The 22,410-nt window shown below is 38.3% G+C and overlaps 1 pseudogene; it reads left to right on the forward strand.

Moving 5' to 3' along the window:
* Nucleotides 1-16,623: 16,623 nt before the first annotated feature.
* LOC118591988 lies at nt 16,624-17,091 on the forward strand (annotated as a pseudogene).
* Nucleotides 17,092-22,410: the final 5,319 nt, after the last annotated feature.

The raw sequence follows: 22,410 nt of genomic DNA on the forward strand, positions 1-22,410 counted from the left end.
GACAATGCCAAAAAGTTATGAAAAAGGACTAAGACTAGACATACAAATGGGAGCAACTGGAGCACAATGCAGACAATACACCAGGAGTACTAACCCATTTCTTTAAGATAAGATTCATAAGACGTTCTGAAGGTGAAGAGGAGGGAATAAAATAGAATATGGTAGAAAAGACCAAGGTAGAGAAAGTACTAGGTACTAATTTACTTGTTTGTTGAGTGATGTACTTACAGGACTGCTTGTACTGCCACTTGCCAAGCTCGACTTCACTTGCTACCTAGAACAGAACGACCTGGAAAAAATAGTTAAAACAATAGGTCTTTACCTTTAAAAATCTGCTGAATGCCACATGCACCTGTGAAACTTTGCTTGATGGCCATCACACCTTATGGTTTTAGAGTATAATGTGAGAGTACAAGCTGCATCTGGAATTGAAGCCCTTATGGAGCTGTCCTGACTTTGGTCTACCAGGGACATATCCTCTCTTCCTCTCTCATTGGTAAGGAATGTTCATTCCAGAAGGATTCCTGCAACAACATCATCTCACTAGCTAAGACTTCAATATGGGAATTCTGAGGAGCACACAGTTCAGAACACAGATTCTTCCATTCATCCGAAAACTCAGGGCCTTATTATAAGTAAAGTACTTTAATCACAACATCACTGTCTACTTAGGTCAAAATATTTCATTGAAACAATATCCAGATTGAATATGGATAAGATTCATAGTAGAATTCATCTCATGATGTTACCCTTAACAGGTAAGTTGAGTATATTCAAAACATAATGGTGGGACATTCATATTAGGATATATAGCCCCCTTCCAACAGGGGAAGATTAGAAGAGAGACATGATGAGTGTGAAGCCAATTCATATGCCATCAAGGCATACTCCTTTTTGCTGGGTCCTAATGTCTCCCTCAGAGGAGGGGGTGAGAAGGCACTGCTTCAACAGCATGGACACTGGGAGTCAGGTAAAAGGCAAATAGCAGACTTATTTATTTAGTAATGGGGAGAGCCTTATATACCCTCCTCCCAACACCCAGGCTGTGTCCTGATCTGGTGACATTGCATGGTCACCCTTCATTGGCTAAGCATAATCAGGACCTCCAACCGTGCCTGTTGCTAGGTCCTCAGACAGACTCCAGATTGGCTCATATCTCCATCTGGTAGCCCTTATCTTCCTACATTACATAAGCTCACATTGATAAGGAACAATATTTTATGGGTCATTGTCCTGCCTTATGGGTCTATTAAGGTATCATTTAAATTTAAAGCCACTGGCACAGGGGGCCTGGCCCACAGCCTTTGATTAAGTGTGGCTTATTGAATTTGAGACAATTGCCCTATCTTCTGAAATCAAAGAAGTAAACCTAATCATGACCAATTAGCTATGACAGTCTTTACTTTACTTGAAGAATAACACATGCTTCTGTAGATGAACTTTATGGTCCAGTCTTACATGTGTTATTCTTCAAGTAAAGTAAGTTCTCTTGGAAAGACCTTGTCTCTAAATACTGGGGATTTAGGTGAGATTTGGGTTAGACCAATTCACCTCTATAATATGTGATATAGGTATTTTTGTTCTTTTCATCTCAAAAATTTATTATTTGGCATACATGTGTATCTGCAAGTGCATGTGTATATGTATGTGTGCAAGTGTGTGTATACAGGGGCATGCAAGTACCCATGAGCAACAGAAGAGCATGACAGATCCTCTGACATTGTAGTCTTAGGGACTCCTGAGCCACTTGATGTAGGTGCTATGAAAACAATTTTGGTCCTCTGCAAGAAGAAGAAACTCCTAACCACCTAGACTTCTCTCCAGCCCCTGGATCTTTTAATTGAAGCCCAATGGTGTTTTTTTCAGTTGCACCTCAATGACTGAGAACACAAGTCAGACTTCACAGTGTTATCCTCACTGCTCTCTGTCAATAAGGTAATGAGTAGTTATAAAGTAATAACGTTTATCAACAAATATCTCAAAATTGATATATCACACCTATATAGTAAGAAGAAACATACATGTCAAAGTTCTATATTGCTTACCTAGTTCTATTTTTGAAAAGTAAACCTTGTTTTAGATTTCATGCATATATATTTTCTTTTGATAATTTTTATTATCTATCTTATTAGACATAAGAATTACAACATCAAATAATACACACTTGAAATTTATTTATTCCAAGATTTGTTCTCTGCCACATATAAACCATACCATTTTATAAAATTAGATACAAATTGATTTTATTTAATTAACACATATGGGCCTTCCTCCATTAATCACTAATTAAGAAAATACCCTACAGACTTAACTACAGCTTAATCTTATGAAGGAATGTTGTTAAGTGAGGTTCCCTCCTCTCTGGTGACTTTAACTTCTTTCTATTTAGCATAAAATACCCACCACGGGTGAAAGCACTCTCAGTGTCATGTGAGAGTTTATCCTATTGACAGAATGGTGAGATAGGAAGTATGTGGGGAAGTGCACGGCCTAAGCAGACATTCTAAATCATGCAAGAATTAACAGAGAACTAAAACTAAATTAAATCACTAATTAATTTACACCAGTCAACATCTTCTGCCAAATACACCACTTGATGCTGCTCATAGTCCAATGGTCCAGCAATAGGGCTCAACTGGGCCAGAGGGCCTGTCTCTACTCTCCTGTTGTATAATATTATTTTAACAAGGTGAAGATGGTGTTGTTTGTTTATGCTGCAGAACATTACTTTAACTATGTGAAGGTGTATGACATTTGTTTCTTCTGCCTTTGTTAACTATGTAAAAGATATGGTACATTTGTTTATGCTGCATTTGTTTGAAGATGTAAAGATGTGTTGCTGTTTCACCTTGCCTTTCTAAGGCATCTGGTTGGTCTAATAAAGAGCTGAATGTTCAATAGCTGGGCAGATAAAGGATAGGTGGGGCTCGTAGGCAAAGAGAATACATAGGGAGGAGAAGAAATGAGGAAAGATTGAGAGAGAAAAAAAGGGAGACACCTGGGCCCAGGTAGGCAGTAACCAGCCCCAGACACAGAGTAGGACAAACAGAAAGAAAGGCAGTATTTAAAGAGAAAAAGATTAAAATAAGATCTAAGATAAAAACCAAGCTTTCACAATGAATAATAAGTCTCCGTGTCATGACTTGGTGGCACAGAAGGAGTAGCCTGGTAAACTCTTCTTCTTGGGTCAGCAGGGATATCTGTGCTTTGTTAGCCTGTGGTATACGTAGGAGACAAGTCATCTGGGGGGACAGTGGAAGAAGATGAGTTCAAGCATCCAGTGGGGCTGTTACCATCTGGTGACAGATTTATTACAGGCAACAATTAGTCTTGCTCAAGCCACAGCAACAGACGTTTTATGGCTCCCCTGCATCACACTAGCTTATTTTCCACTGGTCAAAGTGAATCATTCGTCCAAGCACAGATACAGCACAGGAGGAAATAAGTTCCAGAGTCCTGGGTGGAGTTTATAGGAAGGTGGGGATAGATGTTATGGTGATTTCTATAAACAATCCAGCGAACTGTGTTCATTATGATCTATGTGTAGTTTTCTTAAAAATTTCTCATAATCATAAAGGCAAGGATAAATTTTCCACTGAGTATGTACTTGGTAAATTAATAGAAATAATATTATGATAAATTTGTAATAAATGAGTAATTAACTGCTTAAAATGTAAATTGCTGATTAGTTCTAATGCTGGTTTACATTGATGGCAGAAGGAAAGAAGGTTGAAGGAGAGAAGGAAGGAAAGGGAAGGGGGATAAGGGGATGGGAAAGAATGAAAGTGGATGGAGGGGAAGGGGAGGGGAGGGGAGGAGGGGGAGGGGAGGGAAAAGGAGGGGAGCGAAGGGGAGGGGAGGGAAGCAGCAGTAGGGAGAGAAAAGAACAGCAAGAAGACTCATTCTTTCTAGAAATCTATGGAATTAGATGTGAAGTTCATGTGAAGAAGCTTAAAGTCTTAATGGCACTTGGAGCCAAACCTTTGAACGATAAATTTTAGCTTAGAATAGTTGAACATGATGCTAAATTTAAAATCTTCAAGATGAAAAAAGGAATAAAACTACTACAATCACCCATGTAAATCTTAAGAATGTTTAACCAGATCAGTAAAATCTGTGACCAAAATTTTACAATCAGTATTTCACTGATGCCAAGTCCTATTATTCTTTATTTCTGTGACTAAATGAATTATAATAACCCTCTGTCAGGAATCAGAATGTGTGTGTGTATGTGTGTGTGTGTGTGTGTGTGTGTGTGTGTGTGTGTGTGCGCGCGCTCATGCACACGTTTATGTCTAAGTTTGCACTTGATGAGAGTAATTTCAGTCTTATTCATTTATGCTTCATATATGATTATAAAACATATGAGTTAACAAATCATGGGGATCACAGAATGCTTGTTGTATATTTTTTAAACGAAGTTGGGAGCCAAGTAGAACAATTAAAATAATAAGACTAAAGCAAACAAACCTGAATTACCCGATGTAGCTAGCAGTGTGCCTTGGATGGCATTGCTCGCAGTGCATGCTGGAACTACAAGTCATGCCAGAAAAATACAATTTAAAATTATCTTTGTATGAATTGTTCTGCAGCAGGAAATAAGTTCACCAAGCAATCAATGTGGTGTGAATGATATAACTAACAGAAGGCTCGGCAATAGACCATAGTTGATAATAAAAGGGCAGTCTCTCCTCTTCACAATGAGTCCCCAGGTCACAGTGTTGAAGTGTCATACTCACTCTTGACACCACATCTAGAGTGCCAACATAAAGCATCATGCCTCTGGGTCTCAGCTGTTTTATTTTTATAAAAGTTGAAACAGGGATTTATCTCACTATATTGATTGAACAATTAAATAGAGGATTCCTGGAATGTACAGAGCCTGAAACCTCAGATAAATCCTATAAAAGCTGGCTGGGTGTATTCATTTATGTTACTGCATGAATTTGGCATATGGTCCCTTTGAATCAGAGGGGCACTGTCAAAGTACCTTTAAATGGCAGTGTTTATGGGAGAGTACCCTCCCTGTAATTAGAGCAAACTTTCAAAATTCTGTCCTCCAAATAAAAATGCAGCACTGTGTTAAGTCAAATGGACAAATGAAAAGTTCTACATATTTTATTTGGTCCCATGTGTAGACAGCTGTGTTTGTTAGCGGTTTATTTGCTAGTTTCCTTGGTGTAAGATTTTCACAATAGAAGGCTGTTATTTCAGATGCTCAAACAATTGAACTTACAAGAAAGCAGGAAACTTGGTCTTGTTCTGTGAATTTCTGTTTACAACTAAACTGTTTGTGAGACCTGCATTTTTTTTTCTTCTTCTTCTTTCTGAGAGAGTAAAATCCCATTCATCTACAGATTTTTTTAATGTCTTTTTTTTAAAGATTTATTTATTTATTATGTATACAGCATGTATGACTACAAGCCAGAAGAGGGCACCAGATCTCATTACAGATGGTTGTGAGCCACCATGTGGTTGCTGGGAATTGAACTCAGGACCTCTGGAAGAGCAGTCAGTGTTCTTAACCTCTGGGCCATCTCTCCAGCCCTCATCTTCAGATTTTGAATTGCAGTTTACATTGTTTCTTTTCACATAAGTTTTTGAGTAAAATGGAGTGTATATCTACACCAAGTCTTTAAATTTGATGGCAGTTTGGGCCTCACAATGCTTTGCAGCCTGCCCTTTAAATACTCACATGCAGACATTCAAGCCTCTCTGGCTGATTCCAGGGAAACACATTTTCTTCCTTCTTCCCTACTTCTCTCCCTTCTGTCCTGTAGATTTTGTGGATCTATTTATATAATTTAATGCTGTTGTTTTTCCTTCTTGTTCTTACAATTTCATGTTGATAAATTAATCAGATTTCTCTTAGCATTCACTTGCATTTGACTGGTTGTTTCTTTTGGGTCTCAGTATTAAAAACTGCAGAAGTGAAGCAATCCAGCTGGAATTCAAATTGTCAAGATAGCATGTGTCATTTTTCTTGTGAGAGATTGTATTGGAAACACACATGCACACACACTGGCACACACCCTGATGATTTTCCCAGGTATACTTGTACAATAGAATAACAAGCATCTTTTTTACTGTTATCACTGTTACTGTGAAGGAGACTACAGTCCAGGAATAACACTCATGAGCTGGCTTCTTCCTGTCTTCTTACCTCTATTCATCCTTGCATAGGCCTAATGTTGCTCAGTGAGCTCTAATGCTGAGCAGAAGGAGCCTTGTAACTAGCATCTCTCTGGGTGCCTAAGGAGACCTGAAAGCTAAGACCTGACTGTGGAAAGTAGGAAGTTCAGCTCCTTCTATCAGCACCTAACACAATCTTCAGTCCTCTTCTATGTTCTTGGCTGTATTAGATTTATATGGATAATCTTTTTGATTTACATGTAAAAGGGGGCTGGAATTAAAAAAATCTGGGTGTGATTCTAATCTTGAATTTGCCACTATATTATGCAAAGCTGTATTGTGAGTCTGAACTGGAAATACTAAGTAAGGGTAGTGGTGCACACCTGTGATGTCATCATTCAGGAGAAGAATGCAGAAGGATCACAATTTTGAGGGCAAAAAATTAGATAAATTTAAGTAGATAAATACATTAAAATAAACCTGAAATATTTACAGAATGCATAGGATTATAGTGATAGTTTAATACCCACAACAACAGAAAACCTGTTTGGGGGAGTCAGAATTCAGTTCCTAATTGTTACTGCTACTTTATCTGAGAAATACCAGGAACTTTCATTCCTTCCCTAACTGACCGGTTCTCACACTAATTGTCCTCCTTCAAAAATCCTAATGAACATCAGTTAAAAAAGTAGCAGTATAGTTAATGAAACTAGTAATCCTTTTGATTAACCAAATTGAATGACAATTTTTTATTTTCTGTTTGGTTAACTATAGATATTTAAAAAACCAATCTTGAAGGCAACTGTCTTTGAAAACCACATGAGCAGCTCATTATTTGAAGAATATCCAAGGACCTTCAATGTCAAGGCAAAGAGATTTCCTACATTCCTAAGGATGACTCTAAACTCCCCCAGTACATTTGAGGTGATTCCACTTTTATCATTTGCACAAATCCTGTGCTATAGAATACTTACATGTAAGAAGGCATATGAAGCACATTTATTACTTAAGAATGGAAGGCAAGTAACAGAAGCCAAGGACTGACAAGCAGCTTGGCCATCCAAAACACAGGAAATTGGACCAGGTTGGAGGGGCCTTTGCAATGGAGCTGAGGTGAATCTCAGGGATAACATGATGTGGAGCATCTTGTTCTAGGAGGGACAGGAAGAACCCAGGCCAGTCTTATCTGTTCCTCCTTATCTCAGCATGCTGCATTTCCAGCACATTCTATACTTGTCCATGAGAACTAAAAATGAGAAGTGAAAAACTAGTCCAGTCCAGGATGTCTAAATGACTTCAATTAGTACACAATTGCTTTTTCCCTTATTTACAATATTCTTTTTTCAACTTTTATTGATTCTTTGTGAATTTCACATCATGTATTCCAATCTCACGTATTTCTCCATCTCCTTGCATCTGCCCTCTGCCCTTGCAACCTCCCCACCAAATCAAAGTCAAATTTAAAAGAAAAAACAAAAATTAAACAAAACAATGAAACAAAACAAAGCAAAAACAAAAAAGAAAATTAAAAGAAAAAAGAATAATTTTGTCCTGGAAGCTCTTTGGCCCATTGAGTCACACAATTTATCCTTTAATCCATCCATCTTTACTTGCAAGTGTTTGTTGCTGTGAGTTATTGGTCTGGCTCAAGGCCTCTGGTTTCTGCTACACCACTGATAATGGACTCTTTGTGGGACTCCTCTTGTTGTTGTCCTGTGTCTTGGAGATCCTGCTGTTTTTGATCTGTAGGCTTGTCCCCTTCACATGTTACAATAGTTCATAGATTCAGTGGATGTTGGAGTGGGCCAACTAATAGCCCTGGTTCTTTCTGGGCCTGAATGGTAGCTGGGTTGGTCAGCTCAATAATTTTCCCTCTTCCTCACAACCTTGGTGAGCTCTCCAGTACTACCTACACTAGCTCATTCAATGCCACCTACATCAGGGAGCAGGGCCAGTTCTCCTGCTTTTAGGCATTCAGATCCAGGTGTCCCTCATACATATCACCAGGGCCAGCTCTACTGTTTTGCCTGGACAAGGTACAGGGCCCTCCCTTCTGATTTCTGTAGGAGGGATATGAGGCAGCATGGCTCCTGGGCACCAACATGGTTCCTGGTAGCTGACTAGACCCTGAGATCCACAGAGTTCTCAGTGGCAACTGGACACCACCCAGACTCCAACCTAAGTAGGACCACAGATGTGGCCCTAGGCAGCAGCCAGTGCCTGTATGTTTCCATGGCTCCAGGTGGCAGTATCAGTCACCCAGATCAGCATGGCCTCAGGAGTAGCATGAATTGTTAGAGGGTTTTATTAATAAAATCAAACCCAGGGTCAGGTATTAGGGTGAATACTGGAAGACCAAAGACGCAGAACAAGCCACAGGCACCTCACCTTGCCAATTCCTCAGCTGATGCTGTTTACTCAGACTGGATGCCTCTCAGCTGAACTGTGCTGCTCCAAAGCCTAAAACCTAAATCAAGATCTAGTTCCTCATTCTCGTGCCTTAAATACCTTTCTGCCTCCTGCCACCACTTCCTAGGACTAACTGCTCTTGTTACCTTGCCTGACTGTTTCCATTGTGGCCTTGAACTCACAGAGATCCAGGCAGATCTCTGCCTCTGTAATGCTAGGATTAAAGGCATGTTTGCCACCATTTTCTGGCCTCTCTATCTAGTGGCTGTTCTGTTCTCTGACCCTAGATAAGTTTATTATGGTGCACAATATTTTGGGGAACACAATATCACCACATTTCCCTTTATGTCTAAAATTTAAAAAGTTTATAAGTAATACAAGAAAACTATATCAAATAAATATATACAATATATACAGTCAAGAATTACATTAACGATGTCTAGTCCATTAACATTTGACAGATTCAAATGGAAAAACCTCTATTAATATATAACAATGTCCAGTACATTAACATTTGACAAATTCAGACAAAAAATTTCTTTACTTATCCTATGTAAAACAAGTAGTTCCTTTTTAAAAATAGATTCAATAATTGACCTTTTTATCTTATCATATTCATATTCTCTTTTTTTTCTTTTCATAATAGATTCGATAATCTACCTTTTGTCATTCTTATATCTTCCCCCTTTTCTTTTTAGAGTACACTCAATTATCTACCCATTTATCCTATTATTTCTTTATCTTTTTTCCTCAGAGTAGATTCAATGATCTATTCATATCTATACTTTTCTTTCTTTTTCAAACAAAACTCTGAATCTAATCTCCTTGTTCAGCTTTTTTCCTGACGATCAACAATTTAACAACTTGTAAGCAACCATCATAAACAATGACAATATCCATAATTCATTAAACAACCAAAAACCATCCACCCCACCTCTTGGGAATGTGGGGGTCATTTTCTTAAAATTACTTCCTGCTTTCTGGGGGTGAAAACATCTTTAGGGAATCCTGAAAAGAAAATTTTGGGGGTTAATTATCAAGTCCTGTATCATTTGTCCAGTTTCTGCATAATGGGAAAGTTCAGGGCTTATCTTAAGTCCTTTTTCAAGTAGTCTGTCAGGCTGGATCATCTCAGCTAGCCATCTCAAAATTCTCCTGAGTAGTTTGTAGTCCAAATCTGATCTTTTGGTGGTGTTAATCAGCTTAATGGCTTTATCATAGTCCATGTGGAATCATCATTTTTGGCTCCTATCATCTTTTTGAAGGTTTCAAAGTTGCAGTTAATATGTGGTCATGGTTCCCTGCAGACTTTTTTTTTTTTGGTGCCTCCTCTGTTTGGAGCAATCAGAGTCTGATAAATGTCTGTCTCTCAGAACCATGAATGTTCTCCCCTAAAAGAGAATATCTTCACAGCAATTTCTTCCCCCCATTTCTCTTGCCAAACTTTTCCAAACTGACTTTTGCTGATGCTTTCTTGTAACATCATGGTCCTAGCAATTCTTCTCTGAATGAACAGCAGTAAACCTTTTGTTCCAGCTAGCAGCATCACCGCAGTCGCCAACATGATGAGAAACAGCCAGCAACTCAGAGCAGCATCCGCTGCCTCCATGGTCCCACGACCTTTTGTGGCTTGGCCCAGGCTGGTTTCTCCTTAGCAAGCCTCCTACACTGGCCTCAAACTCAGGATCCTCCTGCCTCTGCCTCCTTCAGCAAATCCAACCAGTGTGCACCACCACAACCAGCTGAAGGTAGCTGGGATCTGACCTGGGGCTCTCAAGGCCACAGGCAAGTGGCTTTTTTATGAATTCATACCACAAACATTGGGCACCAGATGTAGCATGAATTGTTAGAGGGTCTTGTTAATAAAATCAAACCCAGGGCCAGGTATTAGGGTGAATACTGGAAGACCACAGAAGCAGAACAAGCCGCAGCCACCTCACCTTGCCAATTCCTCAGCTGATGCTGTTTCCTCAGACTGGATGCCTCTCAGCTGAACTGTGCTACTCCAAAGCCTAAAAGCGTAACCAGCTCTAGTTCCTGGTCCTCACGCCTTATATACCTTTCTGCCTCCTGCCATCACTTCCTAGGATCAAAAGCTCTTGTTCCCATGCTTGGCTGTTTCCAGTGTGGCCTTGAATTTACAGAGATCCAGGCAAATCTCTGCCTCTGGAATGCTAGGATTAAAGGCATGTGTACCACCATTTTCTGGCCTCTATATCTAGTTGCTGTTCTGTTCTCTGACCTCAGATAAGTTTATTATGGAGCACATTATTTTGGGGAACACAATATCATCACACCCAGGTGCAGCATGGTTCTGAGATACCAACATGGTTCATAGGGCAATCAAACTCTTATCCACATGGTCCTGTGTGAAAGTAAGAGCTCTGGTACATCAATTCAGATCCTGGCTACTATAGGGACATGGACCTCAACATGGCCCTTTACAGCAGCCCTGGCCTGGAGGACATGATGACTCTGGAAGACAGTGTGAGTCACTCAGATCAGGATGTCCCTGGTGGCAACATGGCCCTCAGAAACCCTCATGGCCACAAGGTCAGCCCAGACCCCCAGCATCTGTGTGGCCTTTGGTGGCATCATGGGCCACAGACATCAATACAAACCCTGGCTATGGTAGGACATTGGACCTAGACATGGTCCTATGTAGCAGCCCAGCTTGTGTCCAGGGTTAGATACCTCAGGCAGAACTTAGTATGATGGTTCCTTATCTCCTTGTGCCAGAGGCACTGGGCAGGCTCCTGGTTGATTGTACCCCTGCTCCAGCCCAAAAAGTCTGGGGAAGTGTTCCATCTGTGTCCTCTGCCAATTCATCTACAATATTCTTTATCATTGATATTTTTGTTTTTGTTTGTCATATCTGAGTTATTTGACTTTTATATTGTTTTATTTATTTTTATTTATAACTTCTGATTGAGGTCATTTCTTGTATAATTTCTAGATTATTTAGTTTCTTGGGTTGTATGTATTTATACACATACACAAGTATACTTGTTTTATTTATTCATTTACTTTTGGGTTTTCAAGATAGAATTTCTCTTTGTAGCCTTAGCTGTTCTGGAACTCACTCTGGCCTCAAATTTGTAGATCTTCCTGCTGCTGCCTCCTAAGTGTTTGGATCAAAGGTGTGTGCCACCCCCATCCAGGCATATCTTTATTTTTTAAGAGTTTTGTATAACATGTTTTTACCATATTCATCTTCTCCTCTACCTCTTCTAAGATCCATCCTGCTTTATCCATTCAGCTTTGTGTCCTTTCCTATTAGTTTTGAAATTATAATAAAAATGTTTCTCCCTTCCCTTTCCTCTCTCCAAATACTCCCATGACCCTCTTTTGTGATTTTTCAAATTCATTGGCTCGTTTTCATTGCTATTACATGCATATACATATATATTCCTATATATAACCTGTTCAGTCTGTATAATGTTTTTCATATGCATGTTTTCAGGATGATCACTGAATATTCAAAAATGAATGGGTGTGCTCTTTCCCAGGGAAGACTATTTCCCCTGTTCTCAGTGTTCTTTAGTTTCCTGCAATTATTTGTGTAGCATTGGTGACTCATGGGCTTCCTTTATCCATTTTGTCTTGGCTATCATTGTTCTTATTCAGCCCTTGTTCAGGCAATAATGCTGGTGAGATTTTATGGGTGTAGGGTCTGATGTTACTAAGGAGACCCAGTCTAGTCTCACAACAAACTCCCTGGTCCTATGGCTCCTACAATCTTCCTACCCCCTCCTTCACACTGTTCCCTGAGCTTTATGTGTAAGAGTTGTTTTATAGATGGATCCACTGGGACTCGATTCTCCAACTCTGTATTTTGATTGGTTGTGTTTTATTTGTAGTGGTCTCCATCTCTTGCAAATAGAAATATCTCTGATGAGATCTGTGGACTACACTTATCTGTATGTATAATAGCAGATGTTTAGAGTGTAGTCATGCATTATGCTAGTTTACTAAAGAGGTGGCTTTAGTTTCTCTTACAAGATAATTTTTAGCTATCAATTCATTAGAACTTCTCTTTAAAGTTTTATTAACATTCTACCTGTGTTTTCTCAATATTCTTAGACATAGTTTAGTTATCTTTATAATTCTTATAACTTTAAATTTCAATTAAAACACTCTAAGGTTCTTAAAATTATAATTAATTACAATTACTTAGAAATATATATATACATATATATATATATATATATATATATATATATATATATATATATATATAAATCATAAACACTTTTGTGTCACAAATGCAGTTCAAATTAGATGGCAGGTATGCATCTCTAAACAAAGAAATATGAAAGTAATTTTAATGATTTGAGTGAATTCTTAGAAAAATGCTTTTAAGGGGCTGGGGAGATGGCTCAGTGGTTATGAGCACTCACTGCTGTTCCAAAGGTCCTGAGTTCAATTCCCAGCACCCACATGGCAACTCACAACTGTCTGATGCCCTCCTGGTGTGTAGATGTACATGCTGACAAAGTACCCATATAAATAAATAAATAAATCTTAAAAGAAAAATGCTTTTAAGAGAAGTTTCTATGTATAATATGGATTCCTTTGTTTGTTTTAGTTTCTGCCATAGCTTGTGGTTTATTTCATAGGAGTCTCTGCTTTTTAGCTATTAGTTGTTTGCTAATTCACTGCTTGGTCATATGAAATTCATGGCCTTCTGAATTTAGAGGAAATATTGTTAAATATAGAACAAGATGAGGGACAGAGAAAGTCCTTCTCACCCTTTGTAAGTTGAATATTCTGAAAGGTCTATGTGTTAAGTTCTTAGTATCAATAATGGTATTTTAGAAGATAGAGGGACACTCAAGATGTGGAGAACTTTAACAGATTCTCATGTCATATAAGAAGTAATAGCTACTATCAATGATCACCTCCACAAGATCTAGATTCACTGGGGAGATAGGCTTCTGGACATAGCTGCAGAGGAAAGTGTTAATTATGTTAATTTTGGGAGAGGCCTGCCCACTATACATGGTACCATTGCATAAGCAGGGGATCCTGGAATGTATATGATTGGAGAAATCAAGCTGAACACTTGCATGTACTAATCCATTGTTTTCTGCTATTCACTGTGCATATAAGGTGACTAGTCCTGTCAAGTACCCACAACTGTGACTTCTTTGCCATGATGGACTGTGACCTGAAATTATGAGTCAAATGATCCCTTTCTCCCTACAGCTGCTTCTTCTTTCCCAGGTATTTTATCTCATCCTCAGAGGAAAGCAACATCAACAACATAAAATTAAGATGTGAGGCACTTAGGGACCTAATCCTTGCTCCTTCAAGTTTTAGATTCTGGCTGATGAGAATTTCCCTTACCCATACTCAACCATTACACGAAATCCTTACCAGGGTCTCAAAACATCTCTAAAACAATGATCAAGAAAAGATAAACTTTTTACTTTATAAGGTAATTATCTTAGATATGTTGCTATGGTACCAGAAACATGATGAACGGGAGAATTTCTGTAACATTTCTTTACATATTTTAAAGGGGACATTCTTCTATTTCAGATCCTCCATTTCTTGACAGTTGCTGTGGACAATGTTAAAGTAGATAACTTTTTTCCTGGTTACAGCCCTCTCCTGGTTACCTCTTTTCATTCTACAGTACATGCCTCCTGCTTGCCTCAGCAAATTCACTGTCTTAAGATCAAACCACATAGTCACAGAGCATATTATGATTCAGAACTCATCTACTTCTCAGTTCTCCAAATAACTTCTGATACTTACTTGCTCCTGTCAAAAAAAAATCCCTGGGACAAAATTAAGTGACTTTAGGTAAAGAAATATTAGCAGTCCTTTGCTCAGTGGTAGCAAAGCCAATTCCGCTAGTTTTCCTGGACACAGTTTCCTTCACTCCTGTGCTCTGTGGGAGCAAAATAACAAAGTTTCTAATCAGCAGCATGCAGTTCATAGAATTGGAATATGTTGGCACCATGTCAAGCTAAGAAAGACAGGGAAAGAAGCTACACTTTTTAAATTAAAGCTTCCTGGGTTAGAGTTGTGCTTTTCAATTATGAAGAATCAGAGTGAGTTTATGTTTGTTTTAAAGAAACAATACTAATACATGCTCAGGTTGAAATTCATTGATGATGGTCACAAAGCCAGTTGTGCCATGGGATTTAAACTTGCTGAATTTCCTTTGCTGCTTGTGTTACAGTTTGTGAGCAGTGACACCAATGTTGTACTAGGCCACATAAGAGAAAGAACAATAATAGCATCAACACAGAAAAATATAGCTCAAGTCATCCTGTGGTAAACAAGTCTGGCCATCCCCTCTGCCTTCACTTAATAGATACAGTTTATTTCCTATTAGTCAGAGTAGGATATTGAGAACATATTAAATGCTTTTGATTATGTGAAATGGGTGATTTTAAGTATCAAGTTTTAAAATAAAGGGTTAAAACAATCCACAGAATACTGAGATATCAAAAAAAGACAATTATTATTTCAAAGAAAACAATATTATTAAGGATAGTAAGCCAAAGTTAAATAATGACAGTAATATTTTAAAAGTTGAAAGCAAAAGATAAGATGGATTTATATTTCTTACACTTACCAAGAATATCAGTCCACTAACATTCAGAAAATTTGGAGGATATAAGTACAAAGTAAGTTCTTAAACCTTAAGTAATTTATTTCTTCCTTGATTGTATAGATTGAATTGTGTAATGTGTCCATCTGTAAGTACCATGTTTCCTTCAATAACTCTCTCATTTGTCTGGGGTTGCTTCTCTTTAGATTGGCCTGCTTCTATTTCTAAGACACATTCTTTTTCATCAGTAGCCTCATCCAACCATAAGGGACAGGAAGCATAAAGGAAAGAGTACTCAACACAACTGGGATGGCTTTGAGTGTATATTTGGATCCACAGCTCCCTTCCTCTAAGCTCTGCTGTGGTATCAGTCTGAATTTATTTCATTTATCCCTTAGTCCATGATTGATACTGAACCCATTTATTGATGAATCCAATATGAAAATAAGATGATATATCTATATCACTAAAAAAATCAAACGATTTTTCACTGGAAAAATAGTATTGTTTTATCCTCTTTCATTTAGCAGGTCAGTCCTTGTGGGTTAAAATAAAACAAATGAACATGTGTGGTGATATTTTGTTTGTGCTGTAACAACTAAAGCTTGCCTGGAGTACAGAGCTAGCCAATAGAGGCCAGGCATTGGAGGCACATACCTTTAATCCCAGCACTTAGGGATCTCATGCCTTTAATCCCAGTACCTGGGAGGAGGAAATAAGAAGTGATATGGCTGGGCAGAGAAAGGAAGTGATAAGATGGGATGGAGATAGGACTTGGCCCCTTTCAGGCTGAGGGTTCCTAGAGGTAAGAAGTCTTTCTAGTGGCTGGCTACTCTGCTTATCTGATCTTTCAGCTTTCACCCTGATATTTGACTCCAGGTTTTTATCATTAAGAATTAGAGTTCACACTACAAACATGAGATACAATATGAGATAATGGGAAATACTAATTTTGCAAGAAAGTACACACCTCTTTAAAATCAGATATGACTCAGAGCAAAATTAATGAGTAATTAATAAGAATCAGAGGTATAGTTGTGTAGAGCACTTGCCTAGCATGCGTCCAGTTCTGGGATCAATCAAGTAAAAGAGAAAAAGAAATGGGGGGGGACAAGGAGAAAACAAAGAAAGTCAAGGAGGATGGAAGACAAAGAGGATCAGGAGAGAAATAAGAAAATCAGAAGCAAGGTGACACTGGGGACTTGGATATAATGGTGCTACCGAACGAAAGACTGAGAAGAGTTAAAAGAGAAGCTATTGTCAACAGGGAAGGCCATAGAAATCAAAATGGTTATACTTAGAAGACCTTCTGTGATTGACATTGCATGGTGCTCAGAAACAAAACTTGAGAGAATTCCTGCCATTCTTAGATCTACTAAGGGTAGCTTTTGACTGAAACATTTGGACAGCACTGTGCTTTCAACTGACAAACAATTTCTTTCCAGAGTTTGGAATTTTCAAATATGTGAGAATGGGCTTTATTGGATTCTTCACAAAGGAATCTATACAAAAATGTGATGCTGGAGACGTATATGAAGCTCACTGCTATAGGCTACAATTGGGAAGATCTTGAAGTTGAAGAACATTGTCAAAGTTCTCAAAAACATGGAAGGCATGAAAGAAGTCTTACTATAGACAAATCATGTGAACATTATCAGTGAAGTCAAGCCTTTGTTCGTCACACTCATCCTCCAAGTAATAAAAGAACACATACTGGAGAACAACCCTATGAATATAATCAATATGGTAAAGCCTTTGCACATCCCACTCATCTTCAAGCACATAAAAGAACACATACTGGAGAGAATCCCTATGAATGTAATCATTGTGGTAAAGCTTTTTCTCAAAACAGTCATCTTCAAAGGCATGAAAGAACACATACTGGAGAGAAACCCTATGAATGTAATCAGTGTGGTAAAGCCTTTGCTCATCACTATTCTCTTCAATTGCATGAAAGAACACATACTGGAGAGAAACCCTATGAATGTAATCAGTGTGGTAAAGCCTTTTTTGTCACTCTGATCTTCAAAGACATGAAAGAACACACACTGGAGTGAAACCATACAATTGTAATTGGTGTGGTAAAGCCTTTGCTTATCACAATGCTCTTCAATTTCATGAAAGAACACATAATTGAAAGAAACACTATGAATTTAAACAGTGTGGTATAGCCTTTGCACAGCCCAGTCATCTTCAAGTATATAAAACACATCCTGGAGAGAAACCCTATGAATATAATCAATGTGGCAATGCCTAGTCAAAACACAGAGCAACTCTGTAACTGTAAAATTTTAGTATATAATTGGTCTCTTAAAGTCTTTGAATATAACATTAGACTTTGAGGATGTGAAAAAAACCTCATACCAAAGGAAATCTGAATATATATTATAATGATATTTTATTTGTACTGAAATGTGATTTTATCTGTATATTAATAAAGTTGCCTTGAGGTCAGAGCAAGCCATAGAAGAAGCTGGGTGGTGGTGCACACCTTTAATCCCATCACTTGGCAGGCAGAGCTAGGCAGATCTCTGTGTGTTCAAGGATACAGCCAGCATGGTGACACACACCTTCAATCTCAAAACCAACCATAGAAGACCTGGAGGTCTGTACAGACAGGCAGTGATGAGGAGGTCATGTGGCTGGGTTTACAACCAATGAGAAGACAGAACGGAAAGTCTATATAAAAGACAGGACATAGGAAGTAGCTCTCTTGTGGAAAGGAAAGACAAAGCAGCAGTGAAGGGTAACGTTTTTAGCTCTCAGCTATTGCCCTGACTTCTTGGCTTTTAACTCTGCAATTGGCTCTGTGTTTCTTATTTAACAAGATGGTTACATCTACAATATATGAATTGTTATGATCTTCAGCCAACATACTTACATTCAATTTCAAAAAATTATATTTTTCAGAAAAAAGTCTAAAATGTGCCAATAATCTGTTCAAGCATTATAATATCTTTTTATTTTGTTTACACATGCCACCTAATATGGACAAAAGGCCTATAAATTTAAATGATAAGTAACTCTTTTAGATTTCATGCTTCTCTTCAACTACATGAGATAATGAATTCTGGTCTAAAATTTCATACATGTGTATCATTGCCTTTTCGGTTGCTTTGAAAATAGATTATATCTAAGTGAACTTAGAAAAGGGTTTAATTTGGCCCTTTGTTCCAGACCATTACATGAACCCCATAACAATGGCATGGAAACAAATGTCAGACATGGCAGCCAAAGCAGGCAGCTATGAATTCACATTCTTGTCCTGAAGCACAAAGCAAAAAGTGTAAATTGGAAATAGTGTGCAGATGTAAATGCTAAGGCCAACCCTCATGACTGAATTCTTCCAGCAGGGTACCATTTTCTAAATCTTCTCAAATGATATCACAGTCTGAAAATGATAGATTACTCAGACTTCAAGACTACATGCTTCCTTACTGTTACATGGAGCAATTCATGATGGAGAAAAATTCTGTAATTGTTTAGATGCCTCAAAATCCATGTTACCAGAATGATAATAAAAAAATATTCATGATTGAAAATTAGTTTAAAGATTTGTTTTTATTTTAATTATGGTGTGTGTGTGTGTGTGTGTGTGTGTGTGTGTGTGTGTGTGTTTGTCTTCTTCTGATATGCATTCTGGTTCCCAAGAAGCTTAGACCCTTGGAGCTTCTTGTTGCAAGAGTAATTGGAAGTCATCCAAAACCTGATCTTGGTCAAGTGAATGAACTTGTGTTAAAGGCTTGGCAATGTCTCTATCCCTGTCAATATTTTAAAGCTTTTTATATCATCTTGATGTCAGGAAATAGATAGATACTTATACAAAAGAAAATACTATTTATGTAAACAATTTGGTAAAGACTTTAGACAGCACAGTTGTTTTAAGTTTTAATGAAAAAAACTTGTTTTAAGTCATTTTCCTTGTAGCTTTGATGTAAGTAAATTATTTACCATGTTCACTAAAACTGATGTGAAGATCCCATGGTGGCCTCTCTTTTGCAACATTAGAGTAAGATATTGAAGTGCAGAATATGTGTGGCAAATTCAATTAGTAAAGTTTATTTTGTGGTCCTTATAAAAAAACAAAAAACAAAAAACTATGAGTGGTTATCTGACCACCATATACACATGGTGTCACACACATACCATCCCTCCAAAATAAATAAATAAATGGAATAAAACTAAGTGCATCCTTATACTATATAAGCTTCTGGGGTAAGCTCCTCTCACTGAATGTCATGTAGATCAGAATTGTAGCAATTACAGGTGTCTAGTATAATTGATTTAATTATTAAATCTTTAGAGGATAATGGATTACTTGTGTTTTTCATTAAAAAGGTGGTATTAATATTTCTATACAGAATTTTAAGTGAACATATGTTTTCAATTATTTTAGGGTAAATAACAATGAGTAATATCATTGTATCACATATGTGCTTATTTATATTTAGCAGAGACTGCCAGTTTTCTCCCAGAGTTTCTGCATTATTTGCTAATTCATAAACATCATATCAATTGTCATATCCACTATTTTTATTATTATTATTATTATTATTATTATTATTATTATTATTAATTATTCCAGGCTGGGTATTATTATCATATTCTTTATTTTATCCATCTTCTAGGGGTACAGAGATAAGCCATAATAATTTTATTTCCATAATACTAAATAAATTAATATCCATATGTCCCTTTAAGGGATATTTCATTTCCAATAATTGGATCCAATGTTCATTTTGGGTGCTTAATATATCAGCATTGCTGGCTAAGAAATGTATATGTTTCATAGATAAGTCTAGGCAGATATATGTTTAGAAAATAATCTTTTTGAGTCTTGTCAACAGAAGAGCAGTGTGGGCTGGGACATAATTCCATAGTGCCACCTGATGAATAATTAGAGATCTCCATTCAAGTGAAGAGAAGTACAGGACATTTACCCTCCAGCCCCACAGTTCCCAATTGTTTTCTTGAGTGCGAGCAATAGGAAATATTAGATAGAAGGATTTAGATTGTGGCGATAAACAGATAGAAAATAAAGGTAACCTCAAGAGGGCCTGGAACCTATTCCAATGAGCCCTGACTGTCTCTGCCCCAGGGCATTTATAGAGATACCAAGGAGTGGAGCAAAAGACACCTGCACTCAGGCCCATGGTCCAATCATCCACTCTACAAGGACCTACTGGGTAAAGCCACAAGGAACCTGAAAACGGACTCCCACAGAGAAGTTTGCTGGTTGGTCATAGAAAAGAATTTCAAAATGAGCCAGTATGAAGCACAGTTGGAATTTTTTATGATGGATTCTGTTTCTAAGGGATAATAATAAAATCCAGAGTGCTGGGGAGGCTCCCCAGAATCCACAAGGATGACACCACCTTTGTCTGCTGGCAGTGGTCCAGAGGGTGCCTGAACTGGTCTACTCTGGTGACCGGTCTAGCGACTAACCTAGTTGTCATCATTGAGCCTTTGTCCAGTGGCTGATGGAGGAAGATGCAGAGACCCATTGCCATGCACCAGGCTGAGCTCGAGAATCCAATTGATGAGAGAGAGGAGGGATACTTCAGGCAAGGGACTTTGAGATCATGGGGTGAGGACATGCAGAGATGACTGGCCACACTAGTGGAAGCCCATGAACTGTAGAACGGTGGCTGGGGAGACCCCATGGGACTGGACTAGACCCTCTGGATATGCTAGATGGTTGTTTGGCTCGAATTGTTTGGGAAGCACCCAGGCAGGGGGATCGGGATCTGTCCCTAGTGCATGGGCAGGCTTCTGGGAATCTGGTGCCTGTGGTGTGATGCCTTGCACATACTTGGTGCAGTGGGAAGGGGCTTGGAACTGCCTAGGCTCTGCTGACTCCCCATGGGAGACCTTGATTTGGAGGATGTGGGAATGCGGGGTGGCTTGGGAGAGAGGGCTGAGGGGTGAGAGGAGGGAAGAGGGGTATCTGTGGTTGGTATGTGGAGTGAGTAGAAAATGTCCTAATAAAGAAAAATGAAAAAAAAAATCCAACAACACAAGAGCAAAAAACCTAACACATAAAAACTGGACAAAACAAACAGAAAGAAGAGAGCCCAAGAGAAGGCAAAAGAATGAAAGACCACGATTAATATTTTCATTGAAAAAATACTAACTGGAAATCATAAGGAACCAGTGTAGACCTGTGAAGGCCTTATGCCTGCTGCCTCAGTTTCTGTGAGTTCATGTGAGTTTTGATCATGCTGATTAGAAGTCCTTGTTTTTATGATGTTCCCTCATCACCTTTGGCTTTTACATTATATCTGCCCCCTCTTTCACAGGGTTTCTTTGAACCCTGAGAAGAAAGATTTGATGGAGACATCCACTTTTAGGGCTGATTGTTCCAAGGTCTAAGAAGAGACTTTATGATAAACATAGTGATGATAATTAATAAAAAGTGTCACTTGGGGGAAAGGATAAGTAAGATATACTCAGGTGTGGCTTTGGGTCTTTTTGTTTGTTGTTTGGTTTTTCGAGACAGGGTTTCTCTGTGTAGCTTTGTGCCTTTCCTGGAACTCACTTGATAGGCCCAGGCTGGCCTCAAACTCACAGAGATCTGCCTGCTTCTGCCTCCCAAGTGCTGGGATTAAAGGCGTGTGCCACCACCACCTGGCAGGCTGTGGGCTTTTAAAGAAAGAACTATATTTAAGGTTCTCTGTAATAATGGCATATAAGGTTTTACTATTTCTGAAGTTGGATCTCCAATGGTTGCTAAGGAATCATTTATATTTTAGTTAATGAGATCCATAAGATGTTTTTTGGGAGGCACTGGATGAAATGACAAATGACGGCTCATAAGGAAAAAACCCTGTGTAAGAAGGTTACAGGGGAAGTTGAGATGTTTTCACTGTAAACAAAACTTAATAGTCTTGATTAGGAGATTTCCAAAAATATGTTAGAAAGACTATGTCCATATTCAACAGCATATGTGCTCATGTGGAACTGCTATTTTATGATTCTTATTTGAAGTATTTCTGTATAGGCAGAATGCTTTATTGTCTAGATAGGCAACCTTCACAGCAAATGGTAATAGAAATGTAAGGTTTAGTTTTGATTGTCATCTGGTAGATTTTACTCACATTCTAGAGAGATTTCTTTCTCGTCTCATAGCCCCTTAATTTTCTTTGTCTTTATTCTGCCTCACTCTTCAGGTTTGGGTTTGTTTTTGTCCATTTGTTTTGACAGGTCTTCCTAGGTTGTGTGGGTTGGCCTTGAAATCCTAATCTTCCTGCCTTACCTTTCTGATTACTAGGACAATAAGCATAAGTCATCAAATATGGATA

The sequence above is a fragment of the Onychomys torridus genome, chromosome 10 (genome assembly GCF_903995425.1).
Source record: "Onychomys torridus chromosome 10, mOncTor1.1, whole genome shotgun sequence".
Lineage (NCBI taxonomy): Eukaryota > Metazoa > Chordata > Mammalia > Rodentia > Cricetidae > Onychomys > Onychomys torridus.